The sequence below is a fragment of the Tamandua tetradactyla genome, chromosome 3 (assembly GCF_023851605.1).
Source record: "Tamandua tetradactyla isolate mTamTet1 chromosome 3, mTamTet1.pri, whole genome shotgun sequence".
Taxonomy (NCBI): Eukaryota; Metazoa; Chordata; class Mammalia; order Pilosa; family Myrmecophagidae; genus Tamandua; species Tamandua tetradactyla.
In genome coordinates this window covers 51,351,639-51,366,022 of record NC_135329.1, presented here as the reverse complement: position 1 = coordinate 51,366,022, position 14,384 = coordinate 51,351,639, and positions in this window count along the sequence as shown.

Here is a 14,384-nt window from a genome sequence, read left to right as displayed (position 1 = left end):
TACACAGTATTGGTTTACTGTAAATATACAAAATGCAGAAAGTATCTCTCCTACAGTTCTCCTTCTCTATCTCCTGATTTTTATAATTATACTTGGTTTGTACCTTATCAAAGTTATTTTCAGTCCCTTAGCCATAATTGTGATGTAGCTTAAGTTCTGTATTTAAATTATTTCAGTAATCACTACAAGTACTTTTTCCAAAATGTCTTCTTTGCACTATTTGTCTGGATTTCTTGCTTGATTGGGCTTCAGCTTCAATAAAGGTAAACAATTCTTATCTATCTGTTGCTTTTACTCCAGAATGGCATCTTGGCTAAGTATAGAAGCACTAGGTCACAGAATTTTTTCCCATAGAATTTCATCAAAAATTCCCTACTGTTTACTGACATTGACTTCTTTTTACCATTGCATCTCTGAGGGGCTAGATAGCTCAAGTAGAAATAAGAAAAACAAAATCTGAAGATTACATTCTTTGGGATTATTTCAGATTTGAGGATGTCTTCTTGCTTCCTTTTTGCAGTACAAAAAATTAACTGGACATGTAATATACTTGGTTCACATTTTCTTTTCCTAAGAAACTCGTGGAAATTACTGCTTTATTTGTGCCATTACTATTTAGCTGAAAAGTATGAGACAAGAATGATTTTACCACATTCAGAAAGTTTAATTTTTCTGCCTCTTTTACTAAAAAATTTCTCCCTTTTTTTCTTCCTTCCCTCTTGTCCTTCCTCTCTTCCTCCCTGCTTCCCTCCCTTCCTTCCTTCCTTCTTTCCTAATTTCTGGATGAAAAGTTGACATAGTTAAATATAATTTTTGTTCGTGTAAAACATGGTAACAGTTCATGTACAGATCACAATTATTTATTTATTCTGAGAGTTGTTTAGTTAGTATTTTTTAATAAGTTCTTATGAGCCCACCACAAAAAAAAAAATGAGTTAGGATTTTAAAACATAGCTTACATTTTACCATTTTATTTTCCCCATCTATCACATGTGATAACCACATGTGAAGTAACCCTCAGTGCATACCACATCCATTATTCTTTTCTGTGCCTTCTTATACAGGTTTAATATGAAAATATGTTTATGTATTTTACCATAGTTTTAAATTTACAAAAATATTTTATGCAATTTACAATCTTTGAAATTTACTCTGTTTACTTAAAGTTATATTGCTATTTCAAAAGTTCACCAATATCACTGGATAATTATGGTTAATTAATTTTGAATGTTGTAAAATGGATTAGTTTATTCACTTATTTTCATTTGATATATTTTTAGATTTTTCCAGGGTTTTGCTATTTGAAGAGCTCTGACATGAACACTCTTGTTCAGACTTTTTCATTTTTGCCAATCGAATGAGTGCAAAATCATTTTTCATTGTGTTCTTGAATTGTATTTCCATGACCACTAACAGTTTTGATTAACTCTCTATATGTTTATTAGCTATTTGTGTTTCCTCATTCTCCAATGAGTTTTCTGCTTTTCTTTTTGGCTGGCAGGAATTTTTTTTTATATTTTGTGTTATCTTTTGTAAATTGTATATTTTGCAAATGTTTCTGTTTTATAATTTGTCTTTTCACTTTATAGATCCAATGGTTCTAATAAATGTTTCAGAAGCAATCAACAGCTTAGTTGTTTTGTTGACTATTGGCTGGATTTAGCAAGATGTAGCAAGAAAGAGATGGACTCAGGAAAGAAATAGTTTATAAGAAAAATGAAAGGAATAAAGAGAATAATGATAATCAAAACCTTGCAGATTGGAAAATTCAGATGCTTCTATACCCCCCCAAGTAAATTAAATAACATTTAAAATTATCCTGAGACATGAATACCCACTTATATTTTTAAGTTTAATAGAATGATTCATCCCTTTGTTAAAGATCTAAGATCAGAGACAAGATATCTGGGATAAAGCAATGGGCATATAGAAGTAGGAAAAACTGTGAAGACTTTTGCATCCCACCTGAATACCCACTGGAAAGCATCTACTATGGGTGAGGCAGTGCAGAAGTAAGTAAACAAAATAACTCAGTCAGTTGACATTGGGTAGCCTTCATTGTGTTCTATTCCAAAATATTAAATGGACACAATTTTAACATTGTCGATGGTGGCAGAGAAAGAAGTCATGTACGGGGCTCAACTGCCCAGAATCAACCACATACATAGATTGTGATTACGGTCTCTGAAGGGACTGCAGAGGCACATCCACACTGATTCATATTATGAAGCCACCTAAATATTCATGTTATTTTGTTAAGGCATTGAGATTTGGAGTTTTGATTACCATAGAATCTACCTTGACTTACAAGGATTGATATGGAACATTTCTGAACTCTTCTATATGTGCCTCTGTTCAGCACAAATACCCCATGTCTTCTAGTCAGCAAAAAGATGTCACAATTCCAGAACTTTGTTCTAGACAGAGATCTTGATATATTCCAAGGGGACACATTATTGTTTCTTTGTTCCTTTATTCACAAGATATAAATTAGCCCCTGGGGAATAAAACCATGAAGTGGTTTATAGCTTAGCTTAATGGTACTTTGACTCGTCATGTTGGTCAGAGCCCTGATTAATTTTTTAATTAGTCTTATGACTTCCTTATTGAAATGTATTACTAAATAGTAACTACTGACCATCAGCAAACTTATACTGCCTTAAATGGAGGGTCACCAGGGCCTATGATTCTAAACAAAGCTGTTTAGCATGCCACCCAAGGCCTTCTCTGATTGGCTTTTACCTAATCTCTCTAGCCTTATCTTTGGATAGACTTTGCTTTCAATCCACCCTTCAGCAAGACCAATCAAGAAACAGTTTATAAATTATATACGCCTTATTTCCACATGGCCAGGTCTCTGCATATGTTGTGTCTTCTGCCTGGAATGACTGTTTCCCCACAGAGAGCCTTTTCAACTGTTAAAACACAGCTCAATAGTCACCTCTTCCAGGAGTCCTTTGAGCTGTACCTGTAGTACTAACATTATATTAAACCCACCAAGATGTAATTCAATGGCTTACAATTCAATCTGTCCCCAAAAGCGCTAGTTGAGTATCTTGAGAATAGTGACTGTGTCTTATTGAACCCTGGAATCCCAGCATTCAGCTCTGAGCTCAAGAAAAGAGGAAGAAGGTAGAGAAAGAAGTTGAAAAAGTGGAACATAAGGCTATCGGGTTAATTTTACATCTCCTACAGCTTCTTAGAAACAGTTTAGAATATCTTTGTGGATCTTTCTTTGGAATAAAAGTTTCAGGGTATGAAAAGAGGAGGAACGAATTGAGTTGTTATATCTTTGGATATATTTGTTTGTTTTATTATTTTATTATTTTTATTATTTGTTTTATTTTTATGAAAAGACCTTTGCTAATGTCACTCCTTGACATACGAATCTTCCTTAATTTTGTATTACCCAGAATAATGCATTAAGTTGTCAGCGGGACTGTTTCCACTGCTTACAATATGTTCCTCTATGTTCCCTAAACTCTCATCAAGTAACCCCACTTTACTGATATCCCAACATAAACCCCCCACTTTTCTGCCTTTAGTCAGGCAATTTCCTGCTTGGGGGATACTCATTTCCATATCTCCAAAGTTCAAATCTTATCTTTTCTTTGTAGTACAACTTAATAGCTACCTTCCTATCTGCTCACAGATTCTCTGCTTACCCCCCCAAAATTACTGGATTACAATTTATGTCCTGAATGGAGCAATGTATTTAATGAAACTCAATGTTCTATATCTTATATTAAATAAATATCTTGAATTACAGATAAGAAGAAATTGGAAGCATAGATCTTCATCTTGTTCATTTAGGAATCAGACTCTGTACGCCCCAGGAATTGATGGTTGCTGAAGTAGGAAGGAGTACTAGAAATGGAAGGCAAGTGTTTTGTTTTGGTTCTACTTGTTCAGCTGGCAAGAAAATATTTTAAATGGGAACTTCATCTCAAAAGAAATAGAGTTTAGCATAGCCCCATTTATATTCACCTTAGTCCTTCACAAAGTTTTTGCCCAAGTTGAGATTCCTCTGTAGGCAGTTTCAGGTCAATACATATGCAGAAGGGTAAATACAACCTAGAGGAGAATAAGATTTCATCCCCTTAGGGAAGAATAGCAAAATGCTAACCATATAAACATCCTACCACATCTTTTTGTTTGCTTATTATTGTCATTCGAGCAAATTTTGCTAAGGTATTTCAGATCGCTTGGATTATTTCTTTGAAAAATGTTGTATTTTAACTCTGCTGTGTTCTGCTTTATGTCATTTACTTTTATTATTTTATCCACATTTTATACATCAGGGATCAGATTCTAGCAATAATAAGGAAATCTATTTATTTGGACCTGGAGGCACTTTTCTGAATATATATTCTTCGCTAGTAGACCCTAACCATCTAGGCTGTTCTTAGAAATGGTTTTATTAAATTTTGGAAGAAAGCAGAAAAGATTTTCTGAATTACTTCTCTAACTCATGATCAGACACCGAGCAGTCACGGACACTTTCAAACAATACATGCATGCAGAGACCTCATTTAATATCTTACCTGACACAAATTTATAAAATTGGTATGTTATTTAACTAACATACAAAGTGACAAGTTTTTTCTTATTTAATTAGAAAATCTTTGTATATTTTAGCCATTTGTGTGACCTCTAAAATGATGATAATAAATATTAATAGTGCATACATTACACAGATTTCATTAAGTTTCACAATCACATTGGTTTTCTATGACAACCTGGAAGTTTTCTATGACATCATGAAGATGGGTCTCTCCCTTACAAAGGTTTAAAAGTGCTCACTAATTTCTCCAAAATCATAGCTACTTATTGACTCTGACTTTGTGACTCTTAAACCATGGTTCTTTTCATTACACAGTCGAAAAAGTAGCCATATTGAGAATCAGGAAAATTAAAATTGTCCCAAGGTCTCCTGAAGAATCTGATCGTATTTTAGATAGATTTTCTGTTTGAGAGCTGCTGATTATGGACTATTAACCATTGTTTCCTTTGAACAAGTCTGTTTATAATGTATTATTATAAAGCTATTGATATTGCCTAGATTTTGAGATGCTTTAATAATTCTCCAATGACGACGTATTAAAAATCCAAACTTTTTACAGTCCTTCAACAATTCACTCCAGCCTTCCTTGGATAGGCTGACCTTATTTTCAGCCATAGTTCTTTAGCACCTACCCTCTCCAACCCATCTTTCCGAATACACACAGGCCACTTGCAGCCACACTGAACCTCTTATGGTGCCCAATCCTAGGCTCTTTTTTTTTTGCCTCTGTGCCATATTATGAGAAGAAACTTGAAAAAGAGAAGCTGAACTACATTGAGAAATAGGCCATCAAGGGTATTTACATTCATGTTTCCAATTCCTGACATCCCTCTACCAGCTTCAAAGAAAAAAAAAGATATAGAGAAGAAAATGGCTAAGGGTGATGCCAGTTCTCTTTCTATGAATGTTTCAAAAGCTGTTATCCAACTCTTCTGCTTATATCTAAATTGCCATACTATAGTCAACTGACCATACCCAGCTGCAAGGGAGTCAGGGAAATGTCTTTAATCTCAGTGCAGGTGCCCTTCTTCTACTTAGAGATAAAAAATTAAAAGCACATATTAGGAGATGACTAGTTATTAGCAACATGGGCAAAGGATGGGAGGATATATGACACAGGGAAGAGAGCAGTGGCATCAGTTGGAGAATGTGAAGCAGGAACACAAGGGTTTGATGATTTAATAGACATAGCAAAATGGGGAATAGAGCAGCATTTAGGACAGCTTGGTTTCTGCTTTGGTGATTAGCAGAATAGTTCAGAAATACTGCCTCAGAATGCATTCTTTTGAAAAATGGCAGTAGTCATTAACAGTGCATAAGAGAATAAAGGAAAGTAATTGCATGTTTTGCACATGAGTCCATCCTGAGCACTTCTTTTAAGAATCCACGCCATCAACACAGTGTTTACCAAATGCTCTGCCACATATTCTCTGTGAAAAACTTAGCCTTGAATTGCTTACTTAGCACTTTCTTCTATTCACTGGCTCATTCAGGAAATAGTTATTGAGTTTCCACTTTGTGTCAAATGCTGTGCAAGGGTTTGGAGATTGAACCATAAGAATGAACATTTCAGTACCTACTTTTCTTTAGTTTAATGCATTGATCCTCACCACATCAGTATCTTAGATACTGGTGTCACTTTCCTCTCTCACTCTCTCCCCAAACTACCTACATCTCCCTCCTACATCTCTGCCTGTATCTGACTTTCTGGGTGCTATGATAGTTTGTCAACTTATGATTGTAACTCCTAAGGTCATCACATGCATTTTTCTTCCTGGCTTGATCTCTTTCTCCAGTGGGCCTTCTTGAGCATTAACCCCTTAATAGTGGGGAGGTTAGTGGAGCCAATCTCAAAGGCTGGGCATTGACAATTCTGGACAGATCATTCATGATAGCAGCAGTAGAACTTAAAGTGCAAACATTTTGGAATGAGTGAAACTCAGAGTCCGAGATTGGTTACTTAGCTCCTATCCCTAACTGCCATCTGTGTAGTTCCCCTTTCCATGAATCTATTTGTAGATTCTTCTCAAACTCTCCTCTCTCAAAATTTCAGTCTTTTGCTTTTATTCAGGATGGTGAACATATGTAAAAGGTTCTCAGATTGAAAATTCTGCTGGGAAGCAGAAGAATTAATTTATACTAAAATGAAAGTGTCTAATAATATCGTAACTTTGTACTCCTTCTAAGTCAACAGTGTCTCAAACAAAGGCATGAAACTCTAACAATGGATTTACAGGTATCCTGGGTGATTGATGGTGGAGATGTCTGTGTCCTTGATATTCTCTCAGGTGTATCTCAAATGATCCTACACTGGTGGTCACATATGCTTTTTGAGACCAAGCCTTCTTATCCCATTTCAGCATCATTAAATGTAGCAGGAATGCCTAGAAATGTGACTACCACATATGCTTATCATGTATATTACTATGCTCCACTTCTCATTATGACACAAGTTATAATGACTTCTTGTTCTTATCTTTGTAGAGCCCTGACCCCATTTATTTTGCACACATTTCCTATATTTACCTAGATCTTCATGGGCTTATTATGCTGCTCCCAAGTGCTTACTCTCAGATGACATTCTGGTGTTTTCTTCCTAGGCTCTTCATTGGGACAATATATGAGAAATATCTCAGTTACCCACACTGGCTTCCTGGGCTAACAGACTGAGAACAGTTCCTTCTTGCCTGGTCTCTCCTCAGTGACAAGGAAATGTGATGGGACCTGACACAAGTTATGTATACGTCCCTTCCTCTTCTACTTCATGGTTCCATCTAACCTCATTTCAAATAAATAAACAAAACTCAGTATGCTCCAATGGAAAAAGTTTCACATCATGCTATATGGCGCATGTAGCAGAAACTACTATACCACAACCCGTTTACCCTGGACCCGTCTTTGAGTTCATCTGCCATGGTAGATAGTTTCCTGTGTGATAACAGCAGAAAGTGTTTGCTTCCCCTGGCTCCTCTACCTGAAGGCTTTCTCTAGAACCACTGATGTTTACTGGGCACCAGGAACTTTCACACTAATTGAGGTTGACAGGTAGTGGGACAATTGGTAGGAAAATGCTAGGGTACTATCCACACACTTTCTCAGAGGGGTCACAGAGGGATGAGCCAATATTATTGGCTTTTCACCTTTTCTCATCTCATTTTCTCCAGTTTTTTACTTGCACTTCCTGGAATCACCTCAGAAAAAAAAAAACAGTTGTCCCCAAGTTCTTATATCAATGCCTATTTTGGGGTAAACCAAAACTAAGACTGTTGTCGTTGTTTTGAATAAACCAAGAGAAGAATGTTCTATCATACTAGTTTCCAACCTGAGGACTATGGCAAATAATAATTCAATAACTAACTATATCAAACATTGCAGATAGGTCAATATTTCATACATTTATGCAAAAAAACCTCTGCTTTTCCAATATATGTAAGTGCAGGTAACAAAAGTAACTGAACTATTTTTAATTTATCATATTCAAAGAGTAGCATTTTCAAAGTATGTCTTTTTTTGGGGGGGTTATATAATTAGAGTGCAAAACTTTAAAAATGAGGGCAAGTATATGGAAATTCTACATTTTGTGCATGATCTTTCTATAAATCTACAATTTCTTTATTAAAAAGAAAAAATAAGTATGAAGAATATAAATATAGAAATCTTTCAACTCAATTAAAAATGTGATAAATGGACCAATAAAAATGGAAAAAATAAAAAGACACATCACAAAAGAAGATATGCAAATGGATAATAAACATACGAAAAGATGGTCAACATCAAGGAAATACAAATTAGAACTACAAGATACCATGAAATATCCATCAGAATGATTGTTATTTAAAAGACTGACAATCCCAAGAATTAGCAAGGATGGTGGGAATGTAAAGTGCCAGTTTCTTAAAAAGTTATGAATACACTTACAACTAATTCAGATACGCTACTCTTAGGTATTTACCCAAGAGAAACATAAACAAATATCCACCTAAAAACTTGTACACGAATGTTCACAGAACTGAAACAAAAGACATATCCACCAAAGGATGAATGGATAAGTAAATTGTGGTCTATACATATAAAGCAATATTACTTAGCAATAAAGAGACAAACTGCTGTTCCTACATGGATAAATTCCCAAATTATGCACAGGAAAGAATCCAGACAGAAGAGAATACATGCTTATGTACTCTATGGATCAAATTACACAAATTCTAGAAAACAAATTTAGAATCTATTGTGAAAGAAAACGAATCAGTAATTGCCTGTGGTTTAGGTTTGTGGAAAATTGGTTGCAAAAGTCTACAAGGGAATCTTCTGAAGCATTTGGAATGTTCCATGTCTTGATGGTAGTGGTGTTTTCACAGGAGTATTCCTGTGTCATAACTCATTGAACTGCCCACTGGAAATTGATGCATCTTATTTTACATACATTCTAACTCTACGCAGTTAATTGCACAGCAAACAAAGCAAAATAATAGCAGCTAAGGGAAACAGTAAGATATTACCACACACCCACTAGAACAACTAAATTAAAAAAACTTAACTAACAACTATTGGTGAAGATGGGAGCAGCTGGAACACCCATACGCTATTAGTAGGAGTGTAAAATGGTACAGCCAGTGGAGAAGGGTTTGACAGTTTCTTATAAAGTTGCATGCATACTTAAAATATGAGCCAGCCATTTCACTCTTTAGTACTGTTCTACTTAAAAGCCTATATATAGAGAGAGGGCCACGGTAGCTCAGCAGACAGAGTTCTCGCCTGCCATTCTGGAGACCGGGTTCGATTCTGTGTGCCTGCCCCCTACACAAACACACAAAAAGAGCCTATCTATATACAATGTAAATGAAAGTGTGTGTCCACCCAAAGACTTGTACAAAAATGTTCACAGCAGCCTTATATATCCCAAACTGGAAGCTTCTTCTTCAATAAGTAAAACGATATATGGATGTAGTATGTGCATAGAATGGAATATTGCTTACCAATAAGCAGGAATGAGTTGTCACATGCAATAACATGGCTAAATCTCAAAATATGTTGAATGAAAGAAGCTAGACACAAAAGAATGCATACTGTATGATTTCAGTTGTACGAGATTCCAGAACAAGGAAAACTAGTATTTAATAACAGAAAGTAGATCAGTGGTTGTCTGGGACTCAGAACGAGAGGATTTGACTACTAAAAACACATGGGATTCATATGGGGTACAGCAAATGGTTTGTATCTTAATTGTCATAGTGTTATACGTGTGTTTACTTTGTCAAAATTCATCAAACTGTCCGTATAAAAAATTGTGCATTTTGTTGTAGGTAAATTCTACATCAGGGCAGTTTGTTTAAAAAGAGGATAAAGACACAATTACTTCTTAAGAATGGTTTCACATAATATTATATTTATTAGAGAGTTTAGGGTTGATTCTATTAATTACTTACAGATTTCTTGGCAGCTTTATAAAGAAACTCAAAAGATACTGTAATAAGATCAGTTCTCCTCTGGACACTGTACTGGGCCCTGAACATACTCTTACCACTTCCCTTTACTGCCTTCCATAGCTGCCTGCCCTAATAGTTGTCAATTTTACATACAGATTAATTTCTCTGCCTTTAGCATCTAGTATAATGCTTATATACAATGGATACTCAATGTATACAATGCTGAATGAGTAAATTATTAAGAAATAGCTATTCAAATAATAGATTTACATAATTAGAAAGAATATGAAGGATGTAGGCAACTATTTAATGCTTATGCAGATTCAATCAGACAGAAGAATATTGCTTAAAGAAGATACCCTTGGGCCACGGTGGTTCAGCAGGCAAGAAGGCTTGCCTCCCATGCCCGAGGACCCAGGTTCAATTCCCGGTGTCTGCCCACGTAAAAATAATAATAATAATAATAATAAAATAAAAGAAGATACCCTTTAAGAAATGGAGAAAAAGAAGGATAGATGAAGAAATATGACCTTCGATAAGTATAAATTAATCATGAAGACTATGATTTCTACATTTTCTGGACCAAAAATGCATGTTCAGTGATATGAGGGGTTGTGGATTGAGGTAGGATACAAAAGCAATAACATTTCTTCCAATTGAAAGTAGCTGGTTGTTGGTTACATGTGATAATAGAAAAAAAAAAAAAAGTAGAAGAAATAGAAGGCTAATAGACCCTGGGAATTATTTCTATTTGCTGCCTGGGTTGAAGTCCAAGAATTCTGTACTCTTTCCTTGTCAGTAAGTCGGGAACATTTATTGAAGGCCTGCTGAGTGGGGAACACTCTATTAGTTACTGTAAATTGGCTCGTTTACATATCTATCAGAAATTGAGAGTATCGGGCCCTTTCCTATTACTAAGACAAATTGTTTAATTCACAACCTCACAGAGCCACTACTTCAAGCCCTGAGTTAGACAGTCAGTTTGTGTTTATTAAATAAATATTCTGTGTTGGAGAAATATATGAAAGAACAAGAAAATGTTCTGCTTAAAAGCCTATCAGGTGAGTTTCCATGAAAAAAAAACTAGAGAAGTATATAATAAAATATATAGTTGAATTGCAGTAATGTTTGGCATAGCTAAATGGTTTAGATATTTTCAGATTAAGAAGGCTATTATTGCAGCCAGCAGTCATTAAGTAATTGATGAAAGAGGGGAGAAATGGAACTAACATTTGTTGTGTTCCTACTGTGTGTCAAGTACTTTATTAGGCAATTTTTGTACATTAGTTAATTTAATTGAATTGAATTATTAACATAATCTTACGATAGAAATATCCCATGTTTAAAGAAATGAAACTGCCAATTAGAGAGGCTTAAATAAATAACTTAAATTATCTAGTTAGTATTTGACTATACTAGGATGTGAACTAGAGTCAGGCTATTTTCAAAGTGTGCTCTTTTAACATTGTATTGAAAAAAAAATAGGACCACTTATTTGGGGATGCTTGGGGAACAACAAAAAAATTTAATTTAGCAAGAAGATAAACTCTAGCAATGGCTGGGATTAAGCAGTGTTGAAAATGAGATTCCATAGGAAGAATGAACTCTTTTGTGAGAAGGTCTAGAAGTTCTAGACTGAAAAAAAAAAAAAAGGACTGGATTTTATAAGCATTAGGAAACTGGCGTTTTTTAATACAGTGAAATAATAAACTGACAGCACCAAAACAATCAGACTTGGTTGAGTCAGCACCAGTGGATTGCCACTCCACATGATCAAGCGGAAATAAAACTGTTTAAACCATCAGCTAAGTGTTTCACACACTGTAAGTTGCATAAGCCTAATTGGAAAAGATGATGGTGTCATTGGTTTGGGCTTCCTCATAGCTTCCCGATAATAATACTTTCACTTTCTCTTTTCCTGGAATGAGGGACTTAATATTTGGTGGGAAAGATTGAGACAATCTTTGCCTCCCAATTTAAATAGCCCTAAATTGGTGACCATTCATTGTTCGTGGTAGCATGGCTGCTTTCACAATGGGGCATTTTGCACTCACTCTCAATAGGGAATTCAGCTTTCTCAGGTCGGGAGAGAATGAGTCAGATTGCACACTGCTCAGCAGGCTGAGCACAGCATCATGCCCCAGCTGTCATCCTAAAGAAGACTGGGGTTAGGTACCAATATGTACCGGGAGAGCGAGTTCTCCATTAGCCAGATGGAACTTCAAGCTGTTGCCAGAACTTGCTGTCTTAAACTTACACTGTGAAATGATGCACTGCTAGACAAAGAAATATGAATCATCAGCACAACCCTTGAGAGTTGAAAAGCCCAAGTTGATATTGTTTGATGCGATTCCATTCCCTAGGGAATGATAAACTTCTATTGAATCATCTGTGAGCCCACACCTAGCCATGGTTATCATATGCCTGGCCTTCCTCACTCACAACAGAGCAATTTCTGAGTTGGTTGGCAAGACAGATTCCTATCTATCTGATACTGGATGGCAGCCAGAGCTACAGAAACTGCATACCCAGGATCTGACCTTAGTGGCACATTGACAACAGTAGGGGACAGGGGAAACTTATCTGCATAGAAAACTGAACTGGGCACATCTGCAAGCAAGAGGGGACACATAATATGGAGAGTGGGGAAGGAGCTGCTGACTGCTGGGAAGCACTGGGCTTGCAAGGACCAACCCAGTGGGTGACTCTCAAAATAGGACAAAATAGGACAGTTCACTGAGTAGAAATACATTAGGTCTTCCTGGAGCTCCAGAAGCAGCAATTCAAATGGTGCATCCCAGAGTGACCTCAGTCACACGCAGAACTCAGAAAGGCAGAGGGGCAGGTCTTTTTGACTCCCTTATACAAATGGATGCTAATGGAATCTGAAATGCCTCATATCTTAGAATGGCTAAGATAGCCATGTAGAACGTTTGCTTTTCCACCAGATTACATTCTTTTTCACTGTCTCTAGATCTCCTTCCTAGCCCAAGTACACCCATTATTACATCCTCACCTCTCGTCTTGCCCACTTATATTATCCCTAAATTTTTCATCAACTCCCATGTCTTCAGCTTTTATCAATGTCTCCCACATCTGTAATTTCAGTCTTTCATGTTTCTTTTATTTTGGCATCATTTCAGAATTTAAGTTGCAAAAATAGTGCAACGAATTCCTGGACACCCTCCATCCTGTTTGCTCAAAGTTAAACATTTTAACACATTTGCTTTTAGCTTTATCATTCTCGTAATACAATCCTCAGAATCAGGGCTTTAACATCAATACAAATGCTATTATCTTATCAGCAGAGCTAATTCAGATTTCACCAAGAATATAGGCCAGTTATTTTGTAGAATACCCCTCAATTCGTGTTTGTCCAACGTTTCCTTATGATTACTCATTCATTTTTTTCTTGGCGGGAATACAGCAGCAGTGACTCCGAGGGCTTCTTAGCGCTTGCTATGAGAAATCACATGCTGCCAATTAGTCTTGTTACTGGAAATTATAACTTCAGTCTTAACTTCCTTTGACTGTGAGCACCACAACTCCAGGTGACAAAATGAAGCACTATATCATCAGAAGGGTATTTCTCATCAACCCAATCTAAAGCAGCGTCCCTTTTGCATGCAGGTATATCAATCAGATTAACATATTTTACCTCTTTTTATCGCACTCCTCCCTACCTGAAATTCTTCATTTATTTATTACATGTTGAGAAACATTATGTTTGGTTCATTGCTGTACCTGAGCAGCTAAAACAAGACAGAATTCATAGTATGTGCCCAATCTATCATCTTTGAATGAAAGCCCTTTGGCCTTAAGTTCTCCTGAGCTCACCAGTTCTCCCTCCTTTTCCTGAACTCCCCACCAGGCTTACTTCTGTCCCTTTCTCTGAACTCCAAATCCTATCAACACAGGTTCACTGTCCTTCTAGGAGGACAACATGATTTTTCACATTGCCCTGAGTCTAAAGTTATCTCTGCTGCCTGGAGTGATAGTTCCCATTTAACTGCCTGCCAAAGTCCTACTCACTTTTCAAGTTGTAGTACAAATGTCACTTCTTCTGAAGTCCTCCCTAACTCCGCAAGGGAGAATTAATTTCCCTCATCTGGGATCCCAGAATGGTTTAGACATAATTATAATTATAGTGCAGCATGTAGCTCTCTACATACCATGTAATAGGTAGGTGTCTTCTGATTTCCTTGAGGTTAGGATTCTTTTATAGCCCCAACTCCAGGCCAAACATAGAAAATTACCACTTTTTTCTTTTTCCTAATGAAAACTCCCACCCAGAAAATCAGTGAAAATCCAGCTATTACATGTGTTCACAGACTGGCCAAATACCAATTTTTAGTACGTGATAGAATGAAAAGTCCACCTCTGTCCACACCCAC